The sequence below is a fragment of the Citrus sinensis genome, chromosome 2, assembly GCF_022201045.2.
Source record: "Citrus sinensis cultivar Valencia sweet orange chromosome 2, DVS_A1.0, whole genome shotgun sequence".
Lineage (NCBI taxonomy): Eukaryota > Viridiplantae > Streptophyta > Magnoliopsida > Sapindales > Rutaceae > Citrus > Citrus sinensis.
Window position 1 is genome coordinate 13,551,736 of NC_068557.1, and position 13,536 is coordinate 13,565,271.

The following is a 13,536-nucleotide window of genomic DNA, read 5'->3' on the forward strand; positions in this document are numbered from 1 at the left end:
CTGACTCTATATTTTACCATTGCTGCAGCAAAGACTTTATTGCAAAAATGTGTACCCTCGTCACTAATAATTGCTCTAGGAGTGCTAAATTTGAAAAAAATATTTTTCTGAAGAAAACCCACCACTGTTTTAGCATCATTGGTAGGTAATGCTGTAGCCTCTATCCACTTGGAGACATAATCCACTGCAACAAGGATATATAAGTTCCCAAAGGATGGGGGAAAAGGTCCCATGAAATCTATTCCCCAGACATCAAAAACTTCCACTTCCAGGATGTTGGTAAATGGCATTTCATGTCTTCTAGTTATGTTCCCTGTCCTTTGACACCTGTCACAGTATTTAACAAATTCATAAGCATCTTTAAAAATAGTGGGCCAGTAATAACCTGATTGTAGAACTTTAGCAACTATTCTGTGACCACCATAATGTCCTCCATATGCTGCCGCATGACATGACTCCAGTATGTGGGGAATCTCTCCTTCTGCAGCACATCTTCGTATTACTTGATCTGGGCACAACTTATATAAATGTGGGTCATTCCACTGATAACTTCTAGCATTATGAAGAAATTTCTTTTTCTCTTGGAACTTCATCTCAGGTGGTAGCAACCCACTTACTAAATAGTTAGCAAAGTCTGCATACCATGGAGATTCTGAGTGCTGCAGCTTCTGTGCTTGTTGTACCACCAACAGCTATTCATCAGGAAAAGTTTCAGTGATGGCCTTCCTTGTCAATGTGCTTGTGTCTGCTTCCAGCCTTGACAGGTGGTCTGCTACTTGATTCTTGGTCCCCTTTCTATCTTTAATTTCCAGATCAAATTCTTGTAACAATAAGATCCATTTGATTAATCTTGGCTTGGCATCTTTTTTTGAAATTAAGTATTTGATGGCTGCATGGTCTGTATATGCAGTCACTCTAGTGCCCACCAAGTAGGCTCTGAATTTTTCAAAAGCAAATACTACTGCTAGCAATTCTTTCTCTATAGTAGTGTAATTGATTTGAGTTTGAGTAAGAGTTTTGCTTGCATAGTATATGGAGTGAAAAACCTTATCCCTTCTTTGCCTCAATACTGCTCTCATAGAATGGTCACTAGCATCACACATTAGCATCCAGTCTGGAGATATGATTACTGGAGCAGTGATCAGAGCTTTCTTTAATTCTCCAAATACTTGATGACACTCTTTGTCAAAGTGAAAGGTCTTGTCATGCTCCAGCAATGAGCATAATGGTTTAGCTACCTTGGAAAAATCCTTAATGAATCTTCTGTAGAATCCAGCATGGCCTAAAAAACTCGTAATGCCCTTTACTGAAGTTGAAGGTGGTAATTTATCTATTACCTCTATCTTGGTTTTGTCTACCTCAATGCCATTATTGGATACCTTATGACCCAACACTATTCTTTCTTGCACCATGAAATGACATTTTTCCCAATTGAGTACTAAGTTGGTCATCTCACATTTTTTAAGAACTTCTTCCTGGTTGTGTAAACCATCATTGTATGTTTCTCCAAAAACTGAGAAGTCATCCATGAAAACTTCTAAAGTCTGCTCTACCATATCAGAAAATATAGACATCATGCATCTCTGAAAAGTTGATGAAGCATTGCACAACCCAAAGGGCATTCTTTTGAAGGCAAATGTTCCATAAGGACAAGTAAATGTAGTCTTCTCCTGATATTCTGGAGCTATAGCAATTTGGTTGTAGCTTGAATACCTATCTAAGAAAAAATATTATTGTTTTCCAGCAAGTCTATCCAACATCTGATCTATGAATGGAAGTGGGAAATGATCTTTCCTTGTGGCTTTGTTGAACTTCCTGTAATCCATACATACTCTCCATCCAGTCACTGTCCTTGTAGGGATAAGCTCATTCTTCTCATTAGTTATTATTGTTATCCCTCTTTTCTTTGGAACACATTGAATTGGGCTTACCAATGAGCTGTCTGATATTGGATATATGATTCCAGCATCCGACCATTTGATGATTTCCTTCTTCACCACTTCTTTTATAATAGGGTTCAACCTTTTCTGGTGCTCCACCGAATTTGCTGGAGCAATCTTCTAACAAGATTTTATGCATGCATATTGATGGGCTTATCCCCTTTATGTCTGCCATGGTCCATCCAATTGCTCTTCTGTATTTTCCAAGCAAATCTACTAGACTATGTTCTTGACTTGCATCCAAAGTAGAAGAGATGATTATAGTGTATTATTTTGCCCAACATAAGCATACTTCAAATGTGAAGGTAACAGTTTTAATTCAAGACTCGGAGGTGATTCAATAGATGGTAAAGTTGTTTTTACTTCCCTATCTGAAAGATTCAGATGTTCAATAAACCTGTTGTGCCTATTAGATTGCTTTTCTTTCATCCAATCTGTCTGAATTGCTGCAACATCTTCCTCTTCTACATCATCAAAGGTAGTGACTTTGTCAAATGCCTTACTACAGCATCTGTCCATTCTGTCTGCTACAACAAAATCCACTACACTCAGGAAATTGCAGTCTTCTACTTCATCAGGGTTCCTCATAGCCTCTAGGACATTAAATGTGACTTGCTGATCATTCACTCTCATGGTGAGCTCTCCTTTCTGCACATCTATCAGAGTCTTCCCAGTTGTTAGAAAGGTCTTCCAAGTATAATGAGTACCTCTTTATCAACTTCAAAATCTAGTACAATGAAATCCATTGGAAAGATGAATTTGTCAACCTTCACCAGTACATCCTCTATTTTTCCTTCAGAGTATGCATGAGATCTGTCAGGGAATTGCAAAGTGACTGTTGTTGGTCTGCATTCCCCTACTCCAAGCTACTAAAATACAGACAATGGCATCAAATTAATGCTAGCTCCTAGGTCACAAAGTGCTCTGCCAGCATATCTAGTTCCTATAGAGTAAGGTATTGTAAAACGCCCTGGATCTTTCACTTTTGCTGGAATCTTATTTTGGAGCATATGACTGCTTTCTTGTGTCAAAGCAACATTTTCAAACTCTCCTAGCCTTCTTTTTCGTGCCAAGATATTTTTAGAAATTTCACATAATTTGGCATTTGCTCCAAAGCTTCCACAAAAGGTATATTTATGTGTAATTTTGCTTCAACACTTCCAGGAATTTACTGAACTGCTTGTCTTGTTTTTGCTTCTGGAACCTTTGTGGGAAAAGTGGTGGAAGTCTAGATGGCTGAGTAGCTTCAGGAGGTATCAAACCCTATTTGGTTGGTTTGATGCTGGTTGTGGCTACTGGTGTTGCAACTTCTTTGTCAGCATGTTTTGGTTGAATTTCTTTTGCAGTTGCTATAGCTTGGCTCATGTAACCAATGTCTTGATGGATGGCTTGTTGTAACATGCTTCTCTTTTGAGGTGGTTTTTGTGCTAAATTGCATTCCATCCCATTTTTGGTCACATCAACTGGGATATCAACATTCTTTCCAGATATCAAATTAATTACTTTGCATTGTTCTTTGCTCTCTCTCCTAGGGTCTTCTGTGTTGCTAGGTAAGCTTCCTTGAGTTCTACTACTCATTGCTGTGGCCAGTTGGCCGATTTAGTTTTCCAGGTTTCTCAAGGATACAGCTGGACTTTCCACTATTGCTTCATTCTTTGCAATATACTCCTTAATCAGTGCTTCCAGTGAAATGATTGGATCTTGACTGATATGCTTCTGCCCTTGACTTTGCTGATGAAAATCAGGTGGTTGTGTGTTTCTATTTTGTCCATTTAATGCTGGAGCATTTCGATTCTGACTGCTCTATGAGAAATTTGGGTGTTGTTTCCAGCCAAGGTTGTAAGTATTAGAGTATGGGTTGTTTTGAGGTTGTCGATTGAAATTGTCCACATAGTTTACTGAAGTTGGATTCCCAGGACAATTATCAAAGTCATGTTCTTCACCACAGTATACACAAGAAAGTTCAGCAACTTGCTTTACTATTGCTGGAGCAGATGTCATAGTTTTTACCATGTTAGTCAATGAGGTTACTTGTGCTGATAAGGCTGTAATTGCATCTATGTTATGTACCCCTGCTAAACCTCTTGCTGCTGGTTGCCTGGCTGAAGGCCACTGATAATTATTATTGATAATTCTCTCCAGAATTTCATAAGCTTCAGTGTAAGATTTGGATAACAAGGCTCCATTTGATGAAGCATCCACCATTAACCTTGTACTTGGATTCAACCCATTGTAAAAAGTTTCCAATTGAATGCAGCAAGGAATAACATGATGAGGACACCTTTTGAGCAATTCTTTGAATCTTTCCCAAGCCTCGTACAAACTCTCATCTTCAAGCAGATGGAAGGAGGTAATCTCATTCTGCAACTTTGCATTTTTTGTTGGTGGAAAATATTTCATTAGGAATTTATCAGCTAACTCATTCCATGTAGTGATGGAATCAGATGGTAACGAATTTAACCATGCTCTTGCTCGATCTCTTAAGGAATAAGGAAAAAGCCTCAGCCTTAAGGCATCTTGTGTTGCTCCAGCAATCTTGAAAGCATCACTTACTTCCAAGAATAATTTAAGATGGAGATGAGGATCTTCATTTGGCAATCCATTGAATTGACCAACTGTTTGGAATATTTGAAACATCATTGGCTTCAACTAAAAATTTACAGCATATACTTCAGGTCTAATGATGCCAGGGTGCACAACTAGGGGAGTTAACACAACATAATCTCTTATAGCTCTGTCTCTGTCATCAGCCATGTAAATAATATTGTTATTGCCTGGATGTCTCCCGTTAGCATGTTCATTATGCTCTTCTTGAATGTTGACTGGTTGTAAGGGCCCGTGAGGATTCAGATTTCCCGCATCCTGTAAATTATTCATGCTTAAAGCAGTTTTTGAATTCCTTTGTTCCCTTCGCAATCTCCTGACAGTCCTTTCAATCTCAGGATTGAATTGAAATATCACAGATTTGTCTTTGCGCATGCATGTACCGATCTGCCAATAAATAGAATAAATCAAATCAAATTTGGCGCTCTCAAGATTTACTTCACACTTCAAAAATAAACAATCAATCCCCGGCAATGGCGCCAAAAACTTGTTGATTCTTTTTATAAGCAATTACTATCAATGCCAATGTGCAAGTATACACAAGTAATAAAGTTATAAGTATTCAAGATTGTCTCCATAGGGATTGATGTTACTCGAAATGCTAAAGCACTCACAATAGCGCAACTCAACTTACAACCGAAGCAAGCAATTGTCAAGTACTGTCTATCGTAATCAATGATTGAGATAAGAATTAAATAAAACAATACCGTAATGAAATAACTAGATTAAGTGTGTCCAAGATTCAATTGAGATTATGGTAGTTGAATGATGAAACTCTCCTTTGGGGTTGACTGTTTTTCATCAAGTTAGTTCTAGTTGTTACGACTAGTGCTGCAGTACTGGGTAGAGTTTATCTGCATCCTCAACTACCGCATATTGGAAGTCTCATACCCTTAAATCTATTAATAATGACCAGTTGCTAATCTACTTATGGTATGGCATTATGGTCTTTAGTCTTTCCACCCTACAAGGTGAACACCTATGTCTAGTGTGTCACAAATCTTAACTTCAAGTATTGCCCTTATGGGATTCAAGTTAACTTAATCCAGGAAACTCGATTTAAGATCAAGTAATACTCTAATAATATCCGCTAAGACATGCCCTTTTACTGCTCTATCTTAACTGAAACTATTAGATGGGTGGTCAACCAAAATAACAGTTATATTTATAAAAACTACTAGAGTATAATGCTACAGCAATGCCATAACAACATATAAGAACAATCAAGAACCCATTGGATTACTTGTCACTCAACTATGAGTATATTTAGTTCATATTCTGAAGGAGAAAAATAAATATAAATATATTGATCAAAGAATACATCAAAACAATTAAAGGAAGAAGAGAAATATAAGTTAAGCATGATGAAAGACAAATAATTCTGTATGATTCTCCAATGTTGCTGAAACAACACTTCTTCAATTCTGATCTTCTTCTTCTTTTCCTTGCAATTGTTCTAATGATAATTCCCCTTGCCGCCTTTTTATATGGTGCACGCCTCCTTTTTATATTGCAAATTTTAATAAACAAAAGCCCATGAGCGTGAATGTGTTAAATTAGGAAATATGCGCTGACCTGCGCCTAAGTTTTCTCCTGCATTGCTCCCAGATTGCTACAGCACGGGCTATTCTAACATCCGCAACAGCACCGCATCATTCCCGATTGAGCTTTTCTCCTTTTGTGGCCATCCTCTTTCCTCCTCTTGCTCCTCTAATGTCTCAACATCCCCTCATGAATTAAGACTTTCTGAGAACCTACAATTATGCACCTGTTTTTAGCACAAATTACTTTGATTTAAGCAAAACTTATTAAGAATCAACTAAAATGAATGTTTATGCAAAATGCAACCAAAATGTAATAAAATCATCTTATTTGTTCTCTAAGTGATCTTGATTAAAGTCTAGAATTGATGTAATAACTCTCATTTCCTAGAGTTATCACCTTGGCTATGGGTTTTAAATCGATTCTATCAACTATCCGTCCTTCTTCATTCATCTACTCATTACCCGGGATGATTAATGTTTTGAAGACTTCCCCCCATTTTTTAATGGACATATTTTCAGCAAATTGGGTACATTCACATTCAATAGCAGTGGGTAAATATTAAAAGACATTAATAACCCTTGAGTCTAAAAGAATTTGGACTTGCCTTATAAAAATATTGTGTTGATCCTGCTGCAGCATGTTGGAGTAGAATTCTTTAACAATCGAGACGGTTGGGTCTTGAGGGTGAGAGCAAATGATGACCCATCCTTGCCTTGCTACAACATTATTAATATTGCTCATTACACCCATGGGTTGCTTAGGGAAGATAAAGCTCTTTTCTTTTAATATCCTCCTTGGCTCTATAAATTCTTTAAATTTATCATCAGCTTTATAATTATGAAAGCATAAAGGGTCCTTTAATCGAGCAGCTCTCTTTTTATACCTCATCATTGCTAAAGTAGACTGAATGGACTTGTTTAGTACCTAACAGAGAAGTAAATCGTGAAAGGGATTGCAAATAATGGTGAAAATTGTTGACGGGAAGAGAAAGAATTTGGGTGAGAGTCAAAGACGCTATAGGAAATCCCTAATTTATAGCTAGATAGAAAATAGAAAAACGAAGGTAATTAAGAGGATCAATTGGAAAGAATTTTTTAAATTTAAAACAAATCCAATTTTAAAAAGGAAAGGATATTTGTCATGGATATTTAAGGATTGTACAATCCTTCCTTATTTATAATTATGCTTTGCTGACATCATCATGACAAAACTCCCAACAGTAAGAAAAATTTTCACGGCTGTGTCACTACAGCGGTAAAAATCGTTGCTGCATCTATGAATCTAGTGTTGCAACAAGAACAATACTACAAGGACAATACTGTAACGTTGCAACTACTCATGTCAGTTTTGTAGCCTTTTTGTTTTTTTACATACTGCAATAAAGTAAAAGAAAGAAAAGAAATTAAATAATCAATTCAAAATGATAAAATCCATAAAGAAAAACATGCAAAATTAGACTTAATGAAAAATTGAAATAACTCCTCTAATCATTGGGTTGCCTCCCAATTACCGCTTGATTTTAGGTCCTTCAGCCTGACCATCCTTAATTTCTCATGTTGGAACCCTTAGAAATAGATCCTGTTTTGGGTGATCCACAGTAGCTCCCATGTAATGCTTCACTCTGTGTCCATTAACTTTGAATTCTTGACCTATTTTTTCATCTAAGAGGTCAACGACTGCATGATGATATACTTTAACAAGCTTGAAAGGCCCTGACAATCTAGATTTCAATTTTCCAAGAAAGAGCCTTAATCTTGAGTTGTAAAGCAAGACTTGATTGCCTCAGATTAGTTCCCTCTGCTGGATTCTTTGGTCATGCCATTGTTTAGTCTTCTCTTTATAAATTCTTGCGTTTTTATAAGAGAATAACCTGAACTCCTTTAACTCACAAAGTTATAATTTCCTTTGCTCTGCTGAAGCAGACATTTCTATGTTCAATTGCTTGACTACCCAATATGCTTTGTGCTCTAACTATAATGGCAAGTGACATGCTTTTCCATAAATAATTCTGTATGGTGACATGCCAATTGAATTTTATAGGTTGTTCTTTAAGCCCATAAGAAGTAATTTAATCTAATTGACCAATCCTTTCTGTTAGGACTCACAACTTTCTCCAAAATCTTTTTTATCTCTCTGTTGGATACCTCTGCATGTCCACTTGTTTGCGGATGATATGTTGTAGCAACCTTATGCTTGATTCTATACTTGGCCAATTTTGCAACAAATGTTCAACTGTAAAAATGTGTTCCTTCATCACTAATAATAGCTCTTGGAGTGCCAAATCTTGAGAAAATGTTCTATTAAAGGAGCGTCACTACTGCCTTAGCATCATTAGTTGGTAATGCTATAGCTTCCACCCATTTGGAGACATAGTCTACAGCCATTAATATGTATAGGTTGCCAAAAAAGGGTGAGAACGGTCCTATAAAATTTATCCCTCATACATAAAAGAGCTCCACTTCCAAAATGTAAGTAAGTGACATCTTATGTTTTTAAAAAATGTTTTTTTCCCTTTAAACACATGTCACAACATTTAACAAACTCGTAAAAATCTTTAAAAATAGAGGGCCAGTACTAACCTGATTGAAGAGCTTTTGTTGTTGTCTTGTTCCTTCAAAAGTGTCATTCATATGCTGCAGCATGACAAATTGCAGGATGTTTGAAATTTCTTCATCTGGTACATATCTTCTGATCACATGGTTTGAACATGCTTTGTACAAGTAAGGCTTATCCCACTGATAGCTCTTTACATCATGAAGAAACCTTTTTTTTTTCTGCTAGTAACTCAAATCTGGTGGTAATACCATGGGAACCCCAATTACTGTAGCATATGAGAGTGTTATAGCATCAACAATTGCTCATTCGAAAATGTTTTTGTTATATCTCACTTGGTCAGAGTGCTTTCATCTGCTTCCAGCCTTGAAAGATGATCTATTACTTGATTCCCAGTGCCTTTTCCGTCTTTGATCTCCAAGTTAAACTCTTGTAGCAATAGGATCCACTTAATCAACCTTGGTTTGGCATCCTTCTTTGAAATCAAATACTTTATAGCTGAGTGATCTATGTAAACCGTCACTTTGGTGCCAACCAAATAAGTCCTAAATTTATCAAAAGCAAAAACAACTGCCAGCAACTCTTTTTTAGTGGTAGTATAATTGAGTTATGCATTAGCTAAAGTCTTGTTAGCATAATAAATGGAGTGAAAATTTTATCATTTCCTTTGTCTTAGCATTGCTCCAACAGAGTGGTTACTGACGTCACACATCAACTTAAAAGGCATACTCTGATCTAGTGCTATAACAACTGGTGCTGTAACAAGAGCTTTCTTCAACAGAGTGGTTACTGACGTCACACATCAACTTAAAAGGCATACTCTGATCTAGTGCTATAACAACTGGTGCTGTAACAAGAGCTTTCTTCAATGCAACAAAAACCTTTAAACAATCTTCATCAAATTTGAAAGGTTTGTCTTGTTCTAGCAACATGCATAAAGGTTTCGCTATTTTTTAGAAGTATTTAATGAACCTTCAATAAAACCCAGCATGTCCTAGGAAACTTCTGATGCTCTTTATTGAAGTAGGTAGTGGAAGTTTATCAATCACCTCTATTTTCGCATTGTCCACCTTTATTCCCTTGTCCTCTTTCATTCCCTTTCTAGAGACTCTATAGCCTAGGACTATGTCTTCTTATATCATAAAATTACACTTTTCCCAATTCAGCACCAAATTTGTCTTCTCACATCTCTTAAGCACATTTTCTAAGTTATGTAAACAATCATCATATGATTCCCTAAAGTGTTTGCTCTACCATATCTGACAAAATAGACATCATGCACCTTTGGAAAGTTGTTGGAGCATTGCACAAACCAAATGGCATCCTTTTAAAGGCAAAGATGCCATAAGGTCAAGCGAATGTTGTCTTCTCATGATCCTCTGGTACTATAGCAATCTGGTTGTAGCTTGAGTATCCATATAAAAAACAATAATATTATTTTCCAGTAAGTTTGTCCGGCATTTGATGCATGAAAGGCAGTGGAAAGTGGTAATTCCTTGTGGCTTTGTTTAGCTTCCTATAATCCATGAAAACTCTCCATCCAGTCATTGTTCTTGTGGGAATGAGCTCATTCTTCTCATTACCTACAACAATCACTCTATCTTTTTGTGGAACACATTGTACTGGACTTACCCATGAGTTATTTAATATGGGATAAATAATTCCAGCATCAAGCCACTTAATGATCTCTTTTTTGCAACTTCCTTCATGATGGATTCTATTGTCTCTGTTGCTCTACCGAGTTGCTATACCAGCCTTCCAGCAGAATCTTGTACATGCATATGGATGGGCTGATTCCCTTGATATCTGCCATAGTCTATCCAATAATCTTCTTATATTTCCCCCAATACATCCACTAAGCTCTTCTCTTGACCTACATTCAAAGAAGATGAAATAATTATCGGGAGTGTATTATTGTCACCAAGATAAACATATTTTAAATGTGAAGGTAAAAGTTTTAATTATAGAGCAAAAAGTGACTTAATAGAAGGAACAAATGGTTTCACTTCCCTATTTAATAGGTCTAAAGATTCAGAATGTCTGTTAGCCCTCACATGTTGCTTTTTTTCTACCCATGCTATATTAGCTGCTTCAGAATTTTCATCTTCAAGTTCTTCAAATGTTATAGCCTTGATTTCCTCGTTACTATAGCAACTGTATAACCTCTCTATTACATCAAAATCCATAACACTGATAAAGTTACAGTCTTCAACCTCGTTAAGACACTTCATAGTATCCAACACATTAAATGTAACTTGTTGGTCATTCACCTGCATAGTCAACTTTCCTTTTTGCACATCAATTAAAGTTTTTCCTGTGGCTAAGAAAGGTCCTCCTAGAATGATCGGCACTTCTTTATCTATTTCAAAGTCTAAAACAATGAAATCAACTGGAAAAATAAATTTATTCACCTTCACCAACACGTCTTCAATCTTTCCTTCTGGATAGGCGTGAGATCTGCCAACAAATTGCAAAGTCACTGTTGTTGGCATTACTTCTCCAACTCCCAATTGCTTGAACACTGATAATGGCATAAGGTTGAAACTAGCCCCCAGATCACAAAGTGCCCTACTATTATATTTAGTTCCAATGGAATATGAAATTGTAAAGCTCCCTAGATCCTTCAACTTCTGAGATATTTTCTTCTGAAGCGTATGGTTGCATTCTTATGTTAGAGCAACTGTTTCAAACTCTCCAAGCCTTATTTTTCTTGCCAAAATATCTTTCTTGTTTGAGAGCTTTTACAAAAGAAATTTGATATATAACTGCTTTAACACTTCTAGAAACTTGCTGAATTGCTTGTCTTGCTCTTGCTTCTGAAATCTTTGAGGGAATAGTGGTAAGTGTCTAAACTATTGTGTTGTAGCGGGTTGCACAAGCTGCTTCTCTTTTGCCATGTTCTAGGCTGATGTGCTTGGAACTACGGCTTCTTTGCCAACAAGTGTTGGATCATCATTTGCTGCTGATGTTGTAGTTGCGCTATTTAAATCAGTGGGCTAAAAAGTGGGCTGTTGTGGTTACTCTTCAATATGAGTTTCTTCTTGGATTGGAACGAGTTCTATTCTTCTCTTTGGTAATCCAACTAAAATATGAACATCTTTTCCAGATCTTAAGTTAATCACCTTGCATGCTCTTTTTTTTTTCTCTTCTCAAATCCTCTGTATTGTTAGGTAAGCTACCTTAAGGTTTGTTACTCAATGTTGTAGCTAGCTGTCATATCTAATTCTCCAAGTTTCTTAGAGATACAACTTGTCTTTAGGCAACCGCTTTATTCTTCACAATATATTCCTTAAGCAAAGCTTCAAAGGAACTGAGTTGATCATTGTTGGTGCTTCTTTGCCCTTGATTTTGCTGATGAAATCCAGGTGGTTGAGCAGGTCTGTTTTGTCCACCAGATGTTGCAACATTCCGGTTCTGATTGCTATATGAAAAGTTTGGATGTTGTCTCCATCCAGGGTTGTAAGTGTTTGAATATGGATTATTCTTGTTCTATTTATTAAAGTTGCCCACATAGTTGGCTGAGGCTGGATTTCCAAGACAACTGTCAAATAAGTGTCTCTCTTCACAATAAACGCAGGATACTTCAGCAACTTGGTTAACAGTTGCTGGAGTAGTAGTCATAGCCTTCACAATATTTGTTAATGAGGTTACTTGGGCAGAAAATGTTGTCAAGGTGTCTACATTATGGACTCATGTTGTTCCTCTTTTTACAACTTGGCTAGTTGATGGCCATTGATAATTATTGTTGGGTATCATATCCAAAATCTCATAAGCCTCATTGTAAGACTTAGATAATAAAGCCCCATTTGCTGAAGCATCCACCATTAATCTAGTGCTTGGGTTGAGACCATTATAAAATTTTTCCAACTGTATGTAGCAAGGAATACTATGATGAAGACATCTCATGAGTAACTCCTTAAATCTTTCTCATGCATCATATAAACTCTCATCTTTACATTGATGGAAATATGTGATCTCATTTCTCAAATTTGTATTCTTGGTTGGTGGAAAGTATTTCATCTAAAATTTATTAGCCAAACCATTCCATGCAGTGATGGAGTTAAGTGGTAAAAAGTTCAACCATGCTATTCCTCGATCTCTCAAAAAAAAGGAAAAGTTTGAGCCTCAATGCTTCTTGTGATGCTTCAGTAATCTTAAAAGAATCATTCACTTCCAAAAACAACTTAAGGTGTAGATGAGGACCTTCGAATGGTAACCCATTGAATTGCTCCACTCTTTGAAGCATCTTAAACATCACCGGTTTAAGCTCAAAATTATTAGCTTGCACCTTGGGTCTAACTATTCCAGGGTTTATGGCATGACGAGTCAATACTGTATAATCTCTAATGGCTCTTTCTCTATCATCTGCTATATGAATAATGTTGTTATTCCCTGGTTGCCTATAAATATTCTACCCATTCTGACCTTCTTAACCTCCTTGTGCATTTACTAGTTGTATTTCTCCTTGGGGGTTCAAATTCCCTATATCTCGAAAATCATCGATTGCTACAACAACTTTTGAATTTTTTGCTCTTTTCTTAATCTCCTTGTAGTTCTTTCAATTTTTGGATAAAATGGAATTCAACAGGTTTATATTTGCATATGCAAGTTACTGTCAATAAAATAAACAAACAAAAATAAAAATTTAGCACTGTTTAAGATTAATTTCACAAATCACAATGAACAATCAAATACACAGCAACGGCACTAAAAACTTGGTGTATGCAATCTCTAATGTTATGGGTGTCAATTTGCAAGTGTACACAACAAGTAATATATTGATAAGTATTCAGATTGTCTCTACAGGGATTGATGTTATCAAATTTGCTATAGTAATCTTAACAACACATTTTGTTATAAATTAAAATAAAACAACTAATGAAACTAATAAACT

General features: G+C 36.4%; 2 non-coding genes across 2 annotated transcripts; both read left to right on the forward strand.

Annotated features, from left to right (window-relative positions):
- The first annotated feature begins 4,203 nt into the window (after window positions 1–4,203).
- On the forward strand, window positions 4,204–4,309 carry LOC112495859 (small nucleolar RNA R71). The gene has a single exon (XR_003062235.1). It is a non-coding gene; the product is annotated as a small nucleolar RNA R71 (small nucleolar RNA).
- Window positions 4,310–12,525: 8,216 nt separating this feature from the next.
- Window positions 12,526–12,632, forward strand: LOC112495840 (small nucleolar RNA R71). The gene has a single exon (XR_003062216.1). It is a non-coding gene; the product is annotated as a small nucleolar RNA R71 (small nucleolar RNA).
- Window positions 12,633–13,536: the final 904 nt, after the last annotated feature.